The sequence below is a fragment of the Hemitrygon akajei genome, unplaced genomic scaffold (genome assembly GCF_048418815.1).
Source record: "Hemitrygon akajei unplaced genomic scaffold, sHemAka1.3 Scf000167, whole genome shotgun sequence".
NCBI classification, from domain to species: domain Eukaryota; kingdom Metazoa; phylum Chordata; class Chondrichthyes; order Myliobatiformes; family Dasyatidae; genus Hemitrygon; species Hemitrygon akajei.
Genome location: NW_027332053.1, coordinates 215,004 through 233,248, shown reverse-complemented (window position 1 = coordinate 233,248; position 18,245 = coordinate 215,004). Strand labels below are relative to the sequence as shown.

General features: G+C 46.4%; 1 protein-coding gene across 6 annotated transcripts in view; it reads right to left on the bottom strand.

Moving 5' to 3' along the window:
- Nucleotides 1–18,245, bottom strand: part of LOC140724147 (NACHT, LRR and PYD domains-containing protein 3-like) — a 49,235-nt gene that overhangs the window by 28,847 nt on the left and 2,143 nt on the right. For 2 of the 6 annotated variants that reach the window (XM_073038631.1, XM_073038636.1), the window contains exon 1: nt 4,837–4,944. The gene's annotated coding sequence lies outside the window, so the exon portion shown is untranslated. Of the gene's footprint in view, nt 1–2,796; nt 2,865–4,836; nt 4,945–5,708; nt 5,840–7,852; nt 8,046–18,245 lie in introns of those variants that run through there. The other 4 variants (XM_073038633.1, XM_073038632.1, XM_073038634.1 and 1 more) reach the window with 4 other exon arrangements.

Below are 18,245 nucleotides of genomic sequence, written 5' to 3'. Positions count from 1 at the left end.
GTGATGGCGGTAAAGCTCTCCAGGTACAACTGAACGGATGGGTTCTGTCTCCGCATCATCAGCTCATCCCGTTCCTGGGACCAGAACACCAGTGTCTGTGTGAAAGTCTCATAACCCGGACATGGGTTATATCCAAAGTTATACCCAAGAAGTGGGGAGAGGCCGCCAGTTCGAGGAACTTTTACGGGACTCACTGCCCAACATCTGGTCCCCCCTCACCCGGGATCGGTTTCTGCACTCACTGATGAGAAATCGTCGGTCGCGTTCATGCCTAGTGACCGGTCTCAATACTGACCGATGAGAACTTTACCAATCTGTCCGGCAGACAGCAATCGGTCCACCGGCTCCCAGCCGACGATCTTCTTCAACAGAGAACGGAAAGGAAGCCACCACCCACCCGGAGACTGCGAGAGCCGGGTCGGGACTTCGGAAACGAAACCTCATATTCTGCAGATCTGCGTTTGAAATGAGAGCGAGAAACTTGACGGGTGGAGGGTCTCCCACCTGAATCGATGAATCTGCTCCTCACCCCTCACACACTGTCTGACCTACCTGCCACATTTTACACGTTATTTCATATGCACATCAGCTACATTTTTATTTTGTCCCTCGGTACCTTTGGCGTCCCCAACGCTCCACCTTTCGGATCTCAGAGTTATAAGTACGATTCCAATCCCGATCCGATACACGTCATACCCGATAAAATTTCATTCAGATCACTTCTATGTTCAGAAATACTAATTTCTATTCACATTCCTCCAGCCTCACTGGGCAGGAACACTGAAACATCAAGTGAGAAACAGCAGGAAGAGGCCATTCAGCCCATCTAACCAACAACAAGATGACGGGTGTTCTCCCAACTCAGCCACATGTTTCTACCCGATCCTCATTTCAAATCAATCCCTTCGGTCTCCACACATCTGTCGGTCTCTGTTTTATGTGAAGACAATCAGTGAGACTTCATCGTCCTCCAGAAATCAGTCTGGTGAATCTCTAAAAACAAGTACTCTCTATAACCTCTTAGATAATCCTCCATGGAATTAAATACCATTTTTGCACTCCCATGTTGCCCCAACCACTCGCCTCCCACCCTCTGCCACTATTTCCACTTTCCCACCTCACCCCCACCTGGATCCACCTCTCACTCCCCAGCACATGCCCCATCACCACCCCTCACCTCTTTTCTCTGACTATTTCCCGTCCACTCTCAGTCCAGAGGGAGGATCCCGGCCCGAAATGTTGACGGTCCGTTTCCCTCCACAGATGCTGCTCGACCCATTGAGTTCCTCCGGCAGTTTGTTCTTTGGTCTGTATAACCCGTGTTAGTATGGGAATCGAGATTTTACACCATATTCCACGTATAATCTCAACAAAGCCCAAATAATTGTTACCGTAATTACCATACGTAAACATGAGAAAACGTGTAAATGCTGGAAATCCAAAGCAACACACAAAATGCTGCAGGAATTCGGCACAATAGTCAGTATCTATGGAAAAGAGTAAACTGGCCACATTTTGGACCACGAGCCTTTTTGATTCCTGAGGAGGAGGAGAAGTGATCTGAATAAAAAAGGCCAGGGAGGAGAAAGAGGCGAGCTGGAATGTAATAGGTGAAGTCAACCGATGGACAGGTCAAGGGCTGGAGATGAAAGAATCGGAGTGTTATCAATAGGAGAAAGGGAAGGAGGGGACACGGGGGCAAGTAAGAGGCTGCTGAGAGAAATGAAAGTTCAGAGTGGGGAATCGAGCAGTCGGTGGGGGGGGGATTTCTTTACTGGAAAGAGAGTTCAATAGTCCTACAATCATGTTGGAGGGTACCCAGATGGAATATAAGTTGCTGATCCTCCTCCCTGAGGGCGGTCTCATCCTGGCACGTCGGAATGGGAGTGGGAGTCAGAATTAAAATGTTTTGCCAATGCAAAGTCCCCCTTGTGGCAGACTTCCATCTTCAGCCATCACCCTCTGCTTCTTGTTCTCGAGCGCAGTGTGAATCCACGTCGCCAGCGCGCCGTGAATCCCACGTGACCGAACCTTCCCGATCAGCTGCCATGCGGGATCTTGTTACATGCTTTACCAAAGTTCAGATTAATAAAATCACTGCCCAACTTCACCCAACTCCCTAGTTTACTCGTAAATAATCTCCAAAATACCTGACAGATATGATGTCCAATTGGGCAGTTTAGACGCTAATTTCCCCATAACCAATGCCCAACCGCCCGGGATTTCAGCATCACTACAGACTGAGAAAATTTCGATCCCAGTTGTCGAATTACCAACCTGGACTGAAGCCCGTATACTGCCAGTTCCATATCCTCAGAGTCACCGGCCCAGTATTATCACACATACAAAGAGGCTTTGGTGCCGGCGATTTGCCGTGGCGTTCCTGCTATTTCCGATTCACAAACTAAGGTGGAACTGGAACCTAAGGACCCTCTGCCGAGGCCGGTGCTCCGGCTGGTTCCCCGGTCTGTATAGATGATACGGTTACATTTCAGCCTGCCCCCAACAGCTAAACCGAGCACATTTGATCACAATCTTCCTGCTGTGTGGGATCTTGCCCAGCACAGCTGGCTGCCATGTTTCCTGCAATGCAGCAGGAACAAAATGTAAAATTATCAGGTAGAAAACGCTGGGGCTGAGGGTCTCCCATATTTTCTCCTCCTGACTTAAAATTTCCTGCGACTGTAGTATTTTCGATCCTCTTCATTTTAATGCACAGATCGAAACTGATTGCCACCTTAAACTATAAATGCCACCCCACTCCAACCACATTGTTAGTTATCAGTTCATTCTGACCCTGGTGTAATTCATCCCATGCAGTCAATGCGCACAGCATCGTTCCTCCCGCTATCGCTCTGTTGCAGGTGTTCCTGAGGCCACTCTCCAAGCACTAAGAGGCGGTGACCACAGAGCGATAAAAAGTGCAACACTTGCTGCAGCTCCGACTGGCCGTTACCCTGGAAACTGAGGAAGTGGCTCACCGAAAATAACCGAGAAAGGAAATAACAAACTCAACAACAGATGCTATGAGTTCCATAATGACAAAGATTAACACTGCAGCCATTTTGTAACGGTCAAACTAAAATTGAAATTGCTGTTTTTACCATGCCATGTGCTGTGTTCATTTAAACCTCTGGTAGTCCCAGTAATCTAAAAAAAAAAAAAATCAATCCTGGAAAAAATGCAAAAAAAAAATTCATAATGAAGACAAGGTTTGAAAGAGAGATTGCTGAAATACATCATTGCAGCAATGGGATACAGACTGGTCAGAGGTAAAGCAAGCTGGTTGATATATATCATTGAGGTGGTGAGAAGCAGGCTGGGCAGAGTTTAAACAAGATGGTTGATATATATCGTTGAGGTGGTGGTGTAGAGGCTGGACAGAAGTTGACCCAGGTGGGAAAGGGATGAGCAGGTGGACAAAGATGGGAGAAGTGGATCAAGGATGATCTCTAATGGTTCTCCCGCAATACACAGATCATGAAAGAATAGTACGCACTAATAGATAAGTGACTCCAATATAACAAAGCCAGAACAAACAATACGAACTTTGGTATATGTCCTTCTCTACACTACACACTTTATCAATGCACCGGAGAAAGTATCCCATCCCGATTCTTCTCATCTTCACACGGCTACTGCTCTTCCTTTAACTGAATGAAATAGCGGAGAAGTGTGAACCCTGCTGACTACATCATAGAAACTAACCTCCCCTCCATGGACTCTGTCTACACTTTCCACTGCCTCAGTAAAGCAGCCAACATAATGAAAGATCCGCATAACCCTGAACATTCTCACTTCTCACCCTCCCATAGGGGCGAAGATAAAATAAAACAGAAACATACCACCGGGTCAAGGACGGTGTCCATTCTGCTGTTAGAAGCGAACAGCGTGATGAGTGGACTCCTGACCACACAGTCTAAATCGATATGACCTTGCACCACATAGCTACCTGCACTGCACTTTCTCGGTAATCAGAATAATTTGTTGTAACTCAATGTACTGCTGCAATGTATTGTTCTGTGTGGAGAATACCGGAGACGCGATTTTCACTCTACCTCTGTACATGGAAAACAAAAACAGATTCCCCATTTCAATCGTGTGGAAATATTAGACAGCCCTGGTCACTCCTTTGGAAATTCTGGAGGGAGTGTACAACTTTCCCAGAAACAAGACTTAATTCTCGCATTAATAGGGACAGATATCGGGAAACAAAGTCAGCATTTCGGCAAGTCATAGTCATGGACAGAAGATGGAAATAAACTTCCCAGTCCCCCGAGAGGACGTGAGAGATCTGGATCTCACTGTCCTGTCTGAACAGGGGAAAAGATGCAACTTCTTATTCACGTGGATCAGTGTCCCGAGGGTGCGATTACTCTGCTTAACCCTCTCTATCTGCAAGAACACAAAGGGCCGATCGGCCGCTTCCAGTGTGCTGGAAATATGTAGAACAATTATCGACCCCAGGCATCGATTCAGCTGAAGTTTGGATCGTCTACTGGGCCGGATGATGGAGGTGAAGTTCCCCAGCTACAAATGTACGGATGGATTTAGTTCCGGCATCACCACCTCATCGCGCCCCTGGGACCCGAGCAAGAAGGACTGAGAGGCATCTCATCTCAGACTGTTCGGTGTGAAGTTCCCACAACCCGGACCGACCCGGGTAGGATGTGTCCAGGAAGCGGGACGAGGCCGCCAGTTCGAGGAAGTTAACGGGACTCGCTTCACAACATCAGGTCTCCACCCCCCCCCCCCCACCCTCGAGATCGGTCTCAGTACCCAGCGATGGCAAATTGTCCGTCTCGTTCACCGCTCGTGACCGGCCACAATACTCACCCATGAGAATTTGATCAATTTGCCCCACAAACAGTGATCCGACCCCCGGCTCCCCGCCGACGATCTGCTTCAAAACAGACAGGAAAGAAATCCACCGCCTTTCTGGGGACTGGAGAGCGGGGCGGGGTGTCGGAAAACCGCAGATGCTGCAGATCTGCGTTTGAAATGGGAGTGAGAAGTGGATCACGTGACGGGCGGATGTTCTCCCATCTGAACCGTTCTCACATTCTGACCGAAATGCCTGCCGCATTTTACCCGTTATTTCATATTTACAACAGCTGCATTCTTAATCTTTCCCTCAGTACCTTCGCTGTCCGTTTAGCTCCACCTTCCGGTTCTCAGACTTAAGGGTTCGATTCCCATCTCGATCCCATACACAATTCAGACGCAAACCGGAATTGTGCTGTTTTCATTCAAATCACTTTTATATTTACAAACGCTAATTTCTATTCACATTCCTCCGGCCTCGCTAGACAGGAACACTGAAACATCAAGTGAGAAACAGCAGGAGGCGGCCATTCAGCCCCTCTAACCATCAGCAAGATGACGGCTGCTCTCCCATCTCAGCCACATGTTTCTGCCCGATCCTCATTTCCTCGATTCCTTCCGTCTCCACACATCTGTTTGTCTTTGTTTTATGTGAAGACGATCAGTGATCTTCATCGTCCTCCAGGAATCAGTCTGGTGAATCTCTAAAACAAACACTGTCTAACCTCTTAGATAATCCTCCGTGGAATTAAATACCATCTTCAGCAGCCTTGTGTTGCCCCAACCACTCACCTCCCCCCTGTCACTATTTCCACCTTCCCACCTCCCCCCTCAGCTGGATCCACCTCTCGCTCCCCAGTTCTTGCCCCATCCCCACCACTCACCTCTTTTCTCTGACTATTTCCTGTACACTCTCAGTCCAGAGGGAGGGTCTCGGCCCGAGATGTTGACGGTCAATTTTCCTCCACACATGCTGCCCGACCCACTGAGTTCCTGGGGCGCTTCGTTCTTTGGTCTGTATAACCCGTGTTAGAATGGGGAGCGGGATTTTACACCATATTCCAGGTATTATCTCAACAAAATTCAAATAATTACCTCAAACACGAGAAGGCTGCAGATGCTGGAAATCCAAAGCAAAACAGGCAAAATGCTGGACAAACTCAGCACATCAAGCAGTATCTTTGAAAAAGAATAAACTGTCGACTGTTTGGGCAAAGAGTGTACTTCATTACTGAGGTGGAGGGGAAGATCTCTGAATAAAAACAAATGATGGAGGAGAAAGAGGCGAGCGGGAAGGTTATATCTGAAATCAAATGATAGACATGTCAAGAGCTGGAGAAGAAAGAATCAGAGACTTGCCAATAGGGGAAAGGGAAGGAGGGACACGTGGGAAATAATAGGCTGGTGAGGAGAGATGGAAGTTCAGCGTGGGGAATAGAGATGGGTGGGGGGAATTTGTTTAATGGAAGGAGAATGCAATATTCATATAATCAGTTTGGTGGGCGCTCAGATGGAATAGAAGGTGTTGCTCCTCCACCCTGAGGGTATTCTCATATTGGCAGAGGAGTAGGCCATTGATCGAGTTGTTGGATTGAGACACAGAATTAAAATGTTTGGCCACTGCAAGGCCCCCCTTGTGGCCGATGATACAGAGATGCTCGACAAAACGGTCTCCCAATTTATGGTGGGTCTCACCAATGTAAATGAGGCCGCATTGGGAGCACGTGACACAATAGATGACCCCAGTAGATACGCAGGTGAAGTGTTCCTGGATGGACTGTTTTGGGCTCTGAGTGGAGGTGAGGGAGGATGTGCATGGGCCGGTGTAGCAATTAGGCCGCTTGCTTGGATAAGTGGCTATAGGGAGATTACTGAGGATGGACAAGGGAATTATGGAAGGAGTGATCCTATTGAAAGAAGAGAGCCGGGTGGAGCGAGGAAGGAACAATATGTTCAGTTGTAAGATCTCTTTGGCTATGATGGAGGTTGCAGAGTCTGAAGGGGAGGTAGATAAGGATAAGATAAACTCTATTATTCTCTGCTACCTGTCATTGAGCCCGGTGTGAATCCACCTCTTTCGCTCCCCGCGAATCCCATGTGACCAAAACTTGCAGATCAGCTTCCATGCGAGTTATTGTTCGAGGCTTTACCAAAGTCCTTATGGACAACATCATCTCCATCTATCGCCATAGTGACCTCTTCAACAAGCTCCAGAATACTTGCCAGATTTGATATCCCACTGGGTGGCGCCGTCTGTGATTTCCCCATAACCAATGACAGGCAGACATACTTTATTGATCCCAAGGGAAATTGGGTTTCGATACAGTCGCGCCAACCAGGAATAGCGTCTCGGGTGATGTCTCACACCCCGAGACTTCAGCTTCACTGCAGAATGAGGAAATTCCGATCCCAGCTTTAGAATTACCAACATGGACTGAAGACCGTACATTGCCAGCTAAATATTTTCAGAGTTTCCATCCTAATATTATAACTCACTTACAAACTCTTTGATGCCGGCGATTTGTCGCAATGTTCCTACCATTTTCAATTCACAAACTGATCTGGAACTGGAACCTAATGACCCTCTGCCTGCGCCGGAGCTCTGGCTGGTTAACCAGGCTGTAGCTTGAGAGAGGATACGGATACACTTCAGCATGTCTCCAGCAGGGATGCTGAGCACGTTTAATCACTATCTTACCGTCGTGAGAGATCCTGCCCAAAACGACTGGCTGCCATGTTTCCCTCAGGGATGCAGAAATAAAATGTGAAATTATAAAATTGGGAATACTGGGAATCCAGTACATAGGGCTACATACGTGAAAGGAGAAATGGTGGAAGACACAATATCAGATCTGGAAATGTTCAAGCCGTTAGCAATCTGCTGAGCGTTTGCAGCATTCTCTCTTTTTTACTTTAAATTTCCGGCATCAGCAGTTTTTATATGTTTTTAATGCACAAGTAGTAGCTGTTTGCAAAATGTTTGGACACCCCAATATGTTCAAACCATTTGTGTAATTGCCACACTCACCCCTCCAATTTGTTGGTTTTCAGTTCATTCCGATCCTGGTTAATACATTCCATACAGTCAATGCTCGCTGTATGCACCCCTCCCACTGTCACTCTGTTGTATTTGCTCCCGAAGACACGATCTCTACCCTGAGAGGCGGTGACCACAGAGCGATAAAATGTGCAACACCTCTTGCAGCTCTGGCGGACCGTTACTATGGAAACGGAGGAAGTGGGTCACCAAAAGTAACTGAGAAAGGAAATAACAAGCTCAATACAAAATGTTGAGTTTCGTTATGACAAAGATTAAAACTGCAAGCATTTTGTAACGCTGGAAGTGAAATTGTAATATCTGATTTTACCCTGACTATGCTGCATTCAATTAGAGCTCTGGTAGTACCAGCTCACAAGAGAGAGAGAAAAAAAGACAACAACAACAAGAACACACAAAAAAAAACCGAATTAAACAGTAACGGTTCCTGGAAAATTCAATGAAGTAAACGGTGAAAGATAACACTTTACAATGAAGAGATCGGTCAGAAGAAAGATTGCTGATACCTAACATTGAGCTATCCTAAAATGACAAAGCTAGAACAATAAGAAATTTGCCATATGCCCTTTGCCCCCGACCAAGCTTTAATATGTAAAGTTTCCGGTCGGGTAACTTCCCTCCTTCGCACGGATCCTGCTCTGCCTATGACTACATGAAACATCAGATAAATATGGACACAGCTAAGCATAACATAGAAACAGGCCGCCCCTCCCTGGACTGTCTCCATATTTCCTGCGCCTCAGCAAAGCTGGCGACATAAATAGTTTCCCACAAACCTAGACATTCTTAACTCTCACCCACCCATCTGGTCGAAGATTTAAAAAAAACTGAAAACATACCATTAGGCTCAAGGACGGCTTCCATTTTGTTGTTACATCAAATTGAATATCTCAAATATGAAAAGACACAGCTTAACAAGATGGACTCTTCTGCTCACTCTCTAACTCCATCTGAACTTGCACCGTATGTCTACCTGCACCGCCCTTTCTCTGTAACCTTAATACTTATTTTTTACACTCTGTTATTGCTTTACCGTTTATCAGCTCAATATGCTGTTGTAATGTATTGATTTCTATGGACGGTGTGCGAGACAAGTTTTTCAATTTAACTCGGGACGAGGCAATAATAAACGATTCCCACTTTCGTTATGCAGAAATATTATACAGACTGAGCTTCTGCTCTGGAAGATCTGGAGTGAGACTTCACGAATGTGCATAAACTTTCGAGGAACTCAGAAAAATGAAATACGTTTTTTCTCGCATTAATACGGTTAATACCCGGAAACATTGATATGGATCTTACTGCTTTGTCTGAACTGAAGTAAAGTTAAACTCCTTATGCACGTGGGGTAGTGTCTCAAAGGTGGGATTAAAAGCCTTTGGCCTTCTGAGTCTGCAAGAACACAACAGATCGAATGACCAATTTTCGATCCAGGTGACGTTTGGATCCGCTACCGGGCCAGGTTCCCCAGCGACAACTCCACAGATGGGAGCACTCCCGGCCCCTGCCTCATCCAGCTCCTGGGACAAGAGCAGAGGGTTGAGCGTCGGCTCATTTCAGGCGTTCGGTGTGAAGGTCCAAAACCCGGATCGACCCCTGCAGGTTTTGTCCAGCAAACGCAGCCTGTTCTGGTGAGTTAACGGGACTCTATACCCTGCATCAGGCTTCCCCGCTCTGGACCGGCCACAATACTCATCGAAGGGAGCTATTCCCGCAGACAGTAAATCTTCCACCGGCTTTCCGCCGACGATCAGCATCAACACGGAACGTAAAGTAAAAGTACCGACTATCTGGAAACTGCGCATGCGCAATACGAGCTCCCCTTCTTCAGAGCTGTGATGGGCCAGGTGGGGCGAGGGGGGCAGAAACAAACCCGCAGATGCTGCAGCTCCGCAGTAAAACGGCTCACGTGACCGATTGTTGAATCTCCATGTCAATCAAACAAACATGGTTGCCGATTTCAAACATCTGGAGGAAGACTTAACCGAACTGTATGAATTTTGGAAATGAATTGAATTGACTTTGTTTCTTGAAACCTTCACATACATGATGAGTAAAAACCTTTATGTTACGTCTCCATCTAAATGTGCAACGTGCAATCATAGTAATTTAAAATAATTTATATTAAATAAACAGTCAATGTAACACAGAGTACTCTCAAGTCAGGAAAAGTTCATGAGTCTATTGGCCTGGTAGAATAAGCTGTCTCGGTGCATGTTGGTCCTGGCTTCTATCCTGTGGCATTGTTTCCCGGATGGTGGTAGCTGGAATAGATTGTGGTTGGAATGACTTGTGTTCCCAAAGACCTACACACCCTTTTTGCACTCCTGACATTGTAAATGTCCTGAATTGGTGGAAGAGTTGGAAGAGGTGCTGTTGTGCCTTTTCACCACACATCTGGTGTGTACAGACCACGTGAGGTCCTCGGGGAGGTGGATGCCGGGGAACCTGAAACAGTTTACCCTCTTAACCCCAGATCCATTGATGTCAATAGGGGTTTTCCCGTCTCCATTTCTCCTGTAATCCATAACCAACTCCGTTACTTTTGCGACATTGAGGGAGTGATTATTTTCTTGACAACATTGTGTCAGAGAGATGACTTCTTCCCTGTAGGCCACCTCGTTATTGATTGAGATAAGGCCAATCGTATCGTCGTCAAATTTAATGAGCAGATTGGAACAGTGGGTAGCGATACAGTCAAGGGTATACAGGGAGCAGAGGAGGGGACTCAGTACGCAGCCCGGAGGGGCTCCTGCATTGAGAGTCAGAGAGTTGGAGTTGAGGGAACCCTGTCTCACAACCAGTTGACGGTCTGACAGGAAGCGCAGCACCCAGCTGCACAAGGCGGGGCTGAAGGCCAAGATTTCTGAGCTTCTTGTCGAGCCTGGATGGAACTATGCTGTTCAATGTAGTACTGTAGTCCCAGAACAGCATTCTCACATAAGCATCCTTCTTCTCCAGATGTGTAAGCACAGAGGAATGGAAGAGTTCAACTCTCCCATAGATAGGGTCATACATCGGGAAACATTGACTGCACTTCGGCAGGTCGTAACAGTGGAATGGAGTGAAAAAACAAATGCAAGCCCATAATGGGAGGACGTGACAGATCTGGATGCCAGCGCCTTGTCTGACCGAACGAGAGCTGAAAGATGGGTCTCGTCTCGGCACTACCGCCTCACTTTCCCCGCCCCGGTTAATCTCAGGCGGTTCGTTGTGAAGGTTCTACAACACAGACTGTCATCTGAAGATCATAAGATATAGGAGCATAAGTAGGCGATCGGCCCATCGTGTCTGCCCCACCATTCAAACATGGGCTGCTCCAATTCTTCCAGATTTCCCACTCCCCTACCTTCACCCCATTCCGTTTGATGCCCAGAGACTTTATCCAGGAAGAGAGGCGCGACCGCCATTTCGGTCTCCCGCACTTGCGTCGGGCCTCAAATCTCACCGCATTATTCACGCAACCTTTACCGATCTCTCCCTCGGCTCAGTAAAGCAATACGACGGGCATTGATTGCGGGAATCAAACACGCAGCTCCTTCAGATCGCCGGTAAAGTGTGATCCCGTGACCGATGGGCGTGACTCTCCTGACAAGTTCCGAATCAGGGTTAATATCACCGGCATAGTTCAGGAAATATTTTGACTTTACGGCAGCAATACAATGTAAAGCATTGTCAACTGAATTTCTAATATGTGTGTGTGTGTGTGTGTGTGTGTGTGTGTGTGTGTGTGTGTGTGTGTGTGTGTGTGTGTGTGTGTGTGTGTGTGTGTGTCTGTCTGTTAAAATAAATAAGTGCAAAATTTAAATGAAAAAGTAATATTTCGATGAGCCATTTTAATCGTTTGTAAATATTAGAGAGCCTGGGTTGCTTATTCTGCAAGGAGGTTTAAATGTACAGTACACAGTGTGTCCTGTACACTGTAAATGGACTCACACTTAACCCAGGAACTCTGCACACGGCCCCTTAGGCGCTTCCCGACACACCTGCAGCATTTTCTACATTATTTCGTATTTACAGCAACTACATTTTTATTTTCCATTCCGTACCTTTCCCCATCCCACCTCCTTCGTCTCACACAATCAGAGGTTTGATCCCTATACCATTCCAAAATACAATTTGCACCCAGAACTGAATTGAGTCATCTGATCACTTCAGTGTCTATAATCATTGACTTCCCTTCGCATTCCCCCGGCCTCACTGATCAGTGGAACATATAAATCACCAATTGAGAAACAGCAGGAGGTGGCCATTCCGCCCCTCTAACCGTCAAAAAGATGACGGCTGCTTTCGCATCGCAGCCATATATTTCTAACAGATCCACATTTACTCGATCCCTTTGGTGTCTGCACATCTGCCGAGCTCTGATTTTTTTTTTGTGAGAACGATCACTGAGTCTTCACCAACCTCTGCGGTGGGGATTTACAGACACTCACCACCCTCGGAGTGGAGACGTTTCCCCTCATCTCAGTCCCGGACAGTCCACCCCCTTTTTCAAAGAATGGGATCCCTGGTTCAACCCTTAATGGTGTTGTCCATTTCAATGTGTTCACCTCTCAGTCCTCGACTCTCTAACCGTTTTACACAGTGCTGTATCCTGCCTGACTGAAGACGCTTGCCTTGTGTGGAATAGATTAAAACTGACTATCATCTGCTGATTTTGTCAGCTCAGTGTTTCTCTGCCACACACGCCTATTCATTGTTTCCTCCATCTGGGTTTATTTTTTTTTACTGTTTTAGATTTATTATTGTCACATGTACTGAGATGCAGTGAAAATGTGTCTGGCGTTTCTTTCCATAAACGTCCAATGATTACACATTTTACGGGGTAGAACAAGGTATATGAATAACAATAAAAGGTGTAACATTCACAGAGCAGGTAATGTGCATCTAAACAAATAGGTGTAAGTTCATAACGAGGGAGATTGTGGGGGAAAATTCATTCTGATCGGACTATGGCAGCATTTGATAGTCTTATTGGAGCGGGACAGAATCTGTTACTGAACCTGGTGGCTGGGCTTTCAGTCTTTTGTATCATCGGCCCGATAGATGGTGTCAGTGGAGGTGGTGGGGGGAAAGAGAATTAACGGCGTGGGTCGGCCTTTGATTATGGTGGCCGCTTTACCGAGCTGAGCTGGTTCCACAACTCTGCGGTATTCTGCGGTCAGATGCAGAGCAACTGCCGTACAGAGCCATATTATAGACAATAGACAATAGGTGCAGAAGTAGACCATTCGGCCCTTCGAGCCTGCACAGCCATTCTGAGATCATGGCTGATCATCTACTATCAATACCCGGTTTCTGCCTTGTTCCCATATCCCTTGATTCCGCTGTCCATAAGATACCTATCTAGCTCCTTCTTGAAAGCATCCAGAGAATTGGCCTCTACTGCCTTCTGCGGCAGTGCATTCCATACCCCCACAACTCTATGGGAGAAGAAGTTTTTCCTTAACTCTATCCTAAATGACTTATCCTTATTCTTAAACCATGCCCTCTGGTACTGGACTCTCCCAGCATCTGGAACATATTTCCTGCATCTATCTTGTTCAATCTCTTAATAATCTTATATGTTGCAATCAGATCCCCTCTCAAACTCCTTAGTTTCAGCGTGTACAAGCCCAGTCTCTCTAACATCTCTGCGTATGACAGTCCGGACATCCCAGGAATTAACCTTGTGAATCTATGCTGCACTTCCTCTACAGTCAGGATGTCCATCCTTAACCCTGGAGACCAAAACTGTACACAATACTCCAGGTGTGGTCTCACCAGGGCCCTGTACAAATGCAAAAGGATTTCCTTGCTCTTGTACTCAATTCCCTTTGTGATAAAGGCCAACATTCCATTAGCCTTCTTCACTGCCTGCTGCACTTGCTCATTCACCTTCAGTGACTGATGAACAAGGACTCCTAGATCTCTTTGTATTTCTCCCTTACCTAAATCTACACCGTTCAGATAATAATCTGCCTTCCTGTTCTTACTCCCAAAGTAGATAACCTCACACTTATTCACATTAAACGTCATCTGCCAAGTATCTGCCCACTCACCCAGCCTATCCAAGTCACCCTGAATTCTCCTAACATCCTCATCACATGCCACACTGCCACCCAGCATAGTATCATCAGCAAACATGCTGATGTTATTCTCAATTCTTCATCTAAATCGTTGATGTAAATCGTAACCGGCTGTGGTTCCAATACCGAGCCCTGAGGCACCCCACTAGTCACCACCTGCCATACCGAGAAACACCCATTTATCGCTACACTTTGCTTTCTATCTGCCATCAGTTTTCTATCCATGTCAATATCTTCCCTCCCAATGCCAGGAGCTCTGATTTTACCCACCAATCTCCTATGTGGGACCTTACCAAATGCATTCTGAAAATCGAGGTCACTACATCCACTGGATCTCCCTTGTCTAACTTCCTGGTTACATCCTCGAAAAACTCCAATAGATTAGTCAAGCATGATTTGCCCATGGTAAATCCATTCTGGCTCGGCCCAATCCTCTCACTGATATCTAGATATGCCACTATTTCATCTTTAATAATGGACTCTAGCATCTTCCCCACTACTGATGTTAGGCTGACAGGTTGACAGTTCTCTGTTTTCTCCCTCCCTCCTTTCTTAAAAAGTGGGATAATATTAGCCATTCTCCAATCCTCAAGAACATTGGAAAATGATTACCAATGCATCCGCAATTTCCAGAGCCACCTCCTTTAGTACCCTAGGATTCAGACCATCTGGACCTGGGGATTTGTCAGCCTTCAGTCCCATCAGTCTACACATCACCGTTTCCTTCCTAATGTCAATCTGTTTCATTTCCTCTGTTACCCTATGTCCTTGGCCCATCCATACATCTGGGAGATTGATTGTGTCTTCCCTAGTGAAGACAGATCTAAAGTACTTATTAAATTCTTCTGCCATTTCTCTGTTTCCCATAACAATTTCACCCAATTCATTCTTCAAGGGCCCAACATTGTTCTTAACTATCTTCTTTCTCTTCACATACCTAAAATTCTCCTTTATATTCCTGGCTAGCTTGCGTTCATACCTCATTTTTTTCTCCCCGTATTGCCTTTTTAGTTAAGTTCTGTTGTTCCTTAAAAATTTCCCAATCATCTGTCCTCCCACTCACCTTAGCTCAGTCATACTTCTTTTTCTTTAATGCTATCGAAACTTTGACTCCCTTTGTCAATCATTGTGGCCCCATTTCCCCCCCCCCCCCCTTTGAATCTTTCCTTCTCCGGGGGATAAATTGATCTTGCACCTTGTGCATTATTCCCAGGAATACCTGCCATTGCTCTTCCACTGTCTTCTCTGCTAGGATATCCGTCCATTTAACTTTGGACAGTCCCTACCTCATGGCTCCATCGTCTCCTATGTTCAACGGCAACACTGACACCTACGATCTGCCCTTATCCTTCTCAAATTGCATATAAAAACTTATCATATTATGGTCACTACCTCCTAATGGCTCCTTTACTTCAAGACCGCTTATCAAACCTTGTTCCTTACACAACACTAAATCCAGAATAGTCTTGTCCCTGGTTGGCTCTCGTACAAGCTGTTCCAAGAATGCATCGTGTAGGCACTCTACAAACTCCCTATCCAGGGGTCCAGCACCTACCTGATTCTCCCAGTTCACCTGCATGTTGAAATCCCCCATAACTACTGCGACATTACCTTTGCCACATGCCAATGTTAAATCCCTATTTAACTTGCATCCAATATCCAAACAACTGTTTGGGGGCCTGTAGACAACACCCATTAGGGTATTTTTGCCCTTACTGTTCCTCAGTTCTATCCACACAGACTCTACTTCTCCTGATCCTATATCCCCCTTGCAAAGGACTGAATCTCATTCCTCACCAACAGGGCCACCCCACCCCCTCTGCCCACATTTCTTTCCCTACGATAGCACGTATACCCTTGTACATTCATTTCCCAGGTCTGATCTCCCTGCAGCCGTGTCTCCATTATCCCAACAACATCATAGTTACCCATTCGCACCTGAGTTTCAAGCTCATCCGCCTTATTTCTGACACTTCGTGCATTCAGATATAGAGTTTTTAGCCCATTTCTCCTCTCTCTGTTTAAATCGCTGCCTATCGTGCTTAACCCAGCTCCCCGAACTCCCATCGTGCTATACGCCCCTTGAATTTTGTTGTCCTTTCTAAATTTACTTATTCTTTCTGCACATTTAACTCCATGTTCCGTCAGATCATCACTCTGTACATGTGTCCTCCTTATCACTTGTTCCGCCTCACCTTTCTCTACTACACACTTAATATTCCTGAACCGTGTAGTCCCCACCTGTCCTTTATTCTTCATCTCGCTATCCTCTCTCACATTCTGGATCCCTGCCCCCAGCAAATTTAGTTTAAAACCCCCGGAGCAGCACGAGCGAACTTTCCTGCAAGAATGTTAGTACCGCTCCAGTTCAGGTGTGAATCGTCCCGTCGGAACAGATCCCACCTTCCTTTGAACAAAGCCCAATTATCTAAAAACTTGAAGCCCTCCCTCATGCACCATTCTCTCAGCCACGTATTAATCTGTATACTCCTTCTTTTCCTTGCCTCACTCGCACGTGGCACAGGTAGCAATCCTGAGATTGTTACCCTGGAGATCCTGCCCTTCAGCTTCGCACCTAACTCCCTGAACTCACTAAGCAGGAACGGCTCACTCATCCTACCCACATCGTTGGTCCCTAAATGAACCACAACATCTGGGTTCTTGCCCTCCCTCTCGAGAATAACCTGCACCCGATCTGAGATGTCCCGGACCCCGGCACCAGGGAGGCAACATACCATCCGAGACTCCCGATCTTCCCCACAATATCTCCTGTCTGCCCCCCTGACTATAGAATCCCCTGTCACTACCGCTCACTTCTCTTCCCTCCTCCTCTTTCTAGTCGAGGGTCCAACCTGAGTGCCAGAGACAGGACAACTGAAACTTGTTCCTTGTAGGTCATCACCACCAACCGTATCCAAAACGGTATACTTATTGTTGATGGGAACGGCCACAGGGGTGCTCTGCTCTCTCTGTCTGCTCCCCCTGTCTTTCTTGACTGTCACCCATATATTGCACCCATATACGTGTAATATTGAATCTTTCTACGTTTCCCTGTTATGAAACTGTCCATCCCAAGAACATGCCGGTGAGATTCTTCAGAGCGTTTGTACTGGGCCTTCTCTCCCGATATTGCGATATGGAAAGCTGCGTGTGGCGCGTCAGTCGATGCTGAAACGAGCCGAGTACTTTTGTAATAACACATCTCTGTTCTTGTACACAGTGTCTCATGCTATTAAAGGAAGCATGTAGTTTACTTTAGATGGAAATGTTGTATTGGTGATTATTCGATCAGTGGCTCTGGGATTCGGTGGTATCCAGGAGGCCGTTCTGTTCTCACTCCGGTTTGGGCAAATAAACACGGAGGAAATGCCACGCACATTCTGACCTATTGTTACATATGGAGATCTACGGGCTTAACGGCTAGAAATGCTTGTGGCTTCAGGCTCAGCAGAGACCCGCTTTCACTGGCTTATGTTCTAACCACACCCGGCTTTCCAAAATGCATTAAAGTCGTTTGAGTCGGTTGATGAAAGTTCGGCGTGGAGAATAGAGGTGGGTGGGGGGAATTTTTTCACTGAGAAGGACAGTTCAATATTCATACAATCAGGTTGGATGGTACCCAGATAGAATATAAAGTGTTGTTTCTACACCCTGAGGGTGGTCTCGTCTTGGCACAAGGGGTGGCCACATATCGAGAGAGGATACGGCTACACCAGCATGTCTCCAGCAGCTAAGCTGAACACATTTGATCACGATCTTATTACCGTGAGGGGTCCTGTCTAACACGATTGCTTGCCATGTTTCCCTCAGGGTAGCAGAAACAAAATGTAAAGTTACAAAATAGAAAATGCCGGGAACGCAGTACATCAGACTACAGGAGAAATGGTGGAAGACCCAATATCAGAACTGGAACTGCCCAAGATGCTGAATGGTTCCAGTATTCACTCTTTTTTTTAACTTTAAATTTCCGCCAACAGCAGTTTTTATTTATATTTAATGCACAGATAGCAGCTGTTTGCTAAATGATTGGGACAACCCAAAATGATTGGGACACCCTCACCCCAACCAGTTTGTTAGTTCTGAGTTCATTCAGACCCTGGTGTAATACATCCCACACAGTCAATGCTCACAGCATCCATTCCTCCCACTATCATTTTGTTGCATTTACTCCTGAGGCAACTGTCTCTACCCTGAGAGGCGGCGACCACAGAACAATAAAATGTGCAACACCTCTTGCTGCTCTGGCGGGCCGTTACCATGGACACCAAGAAGTGGGTCACCAAAAGTAACTG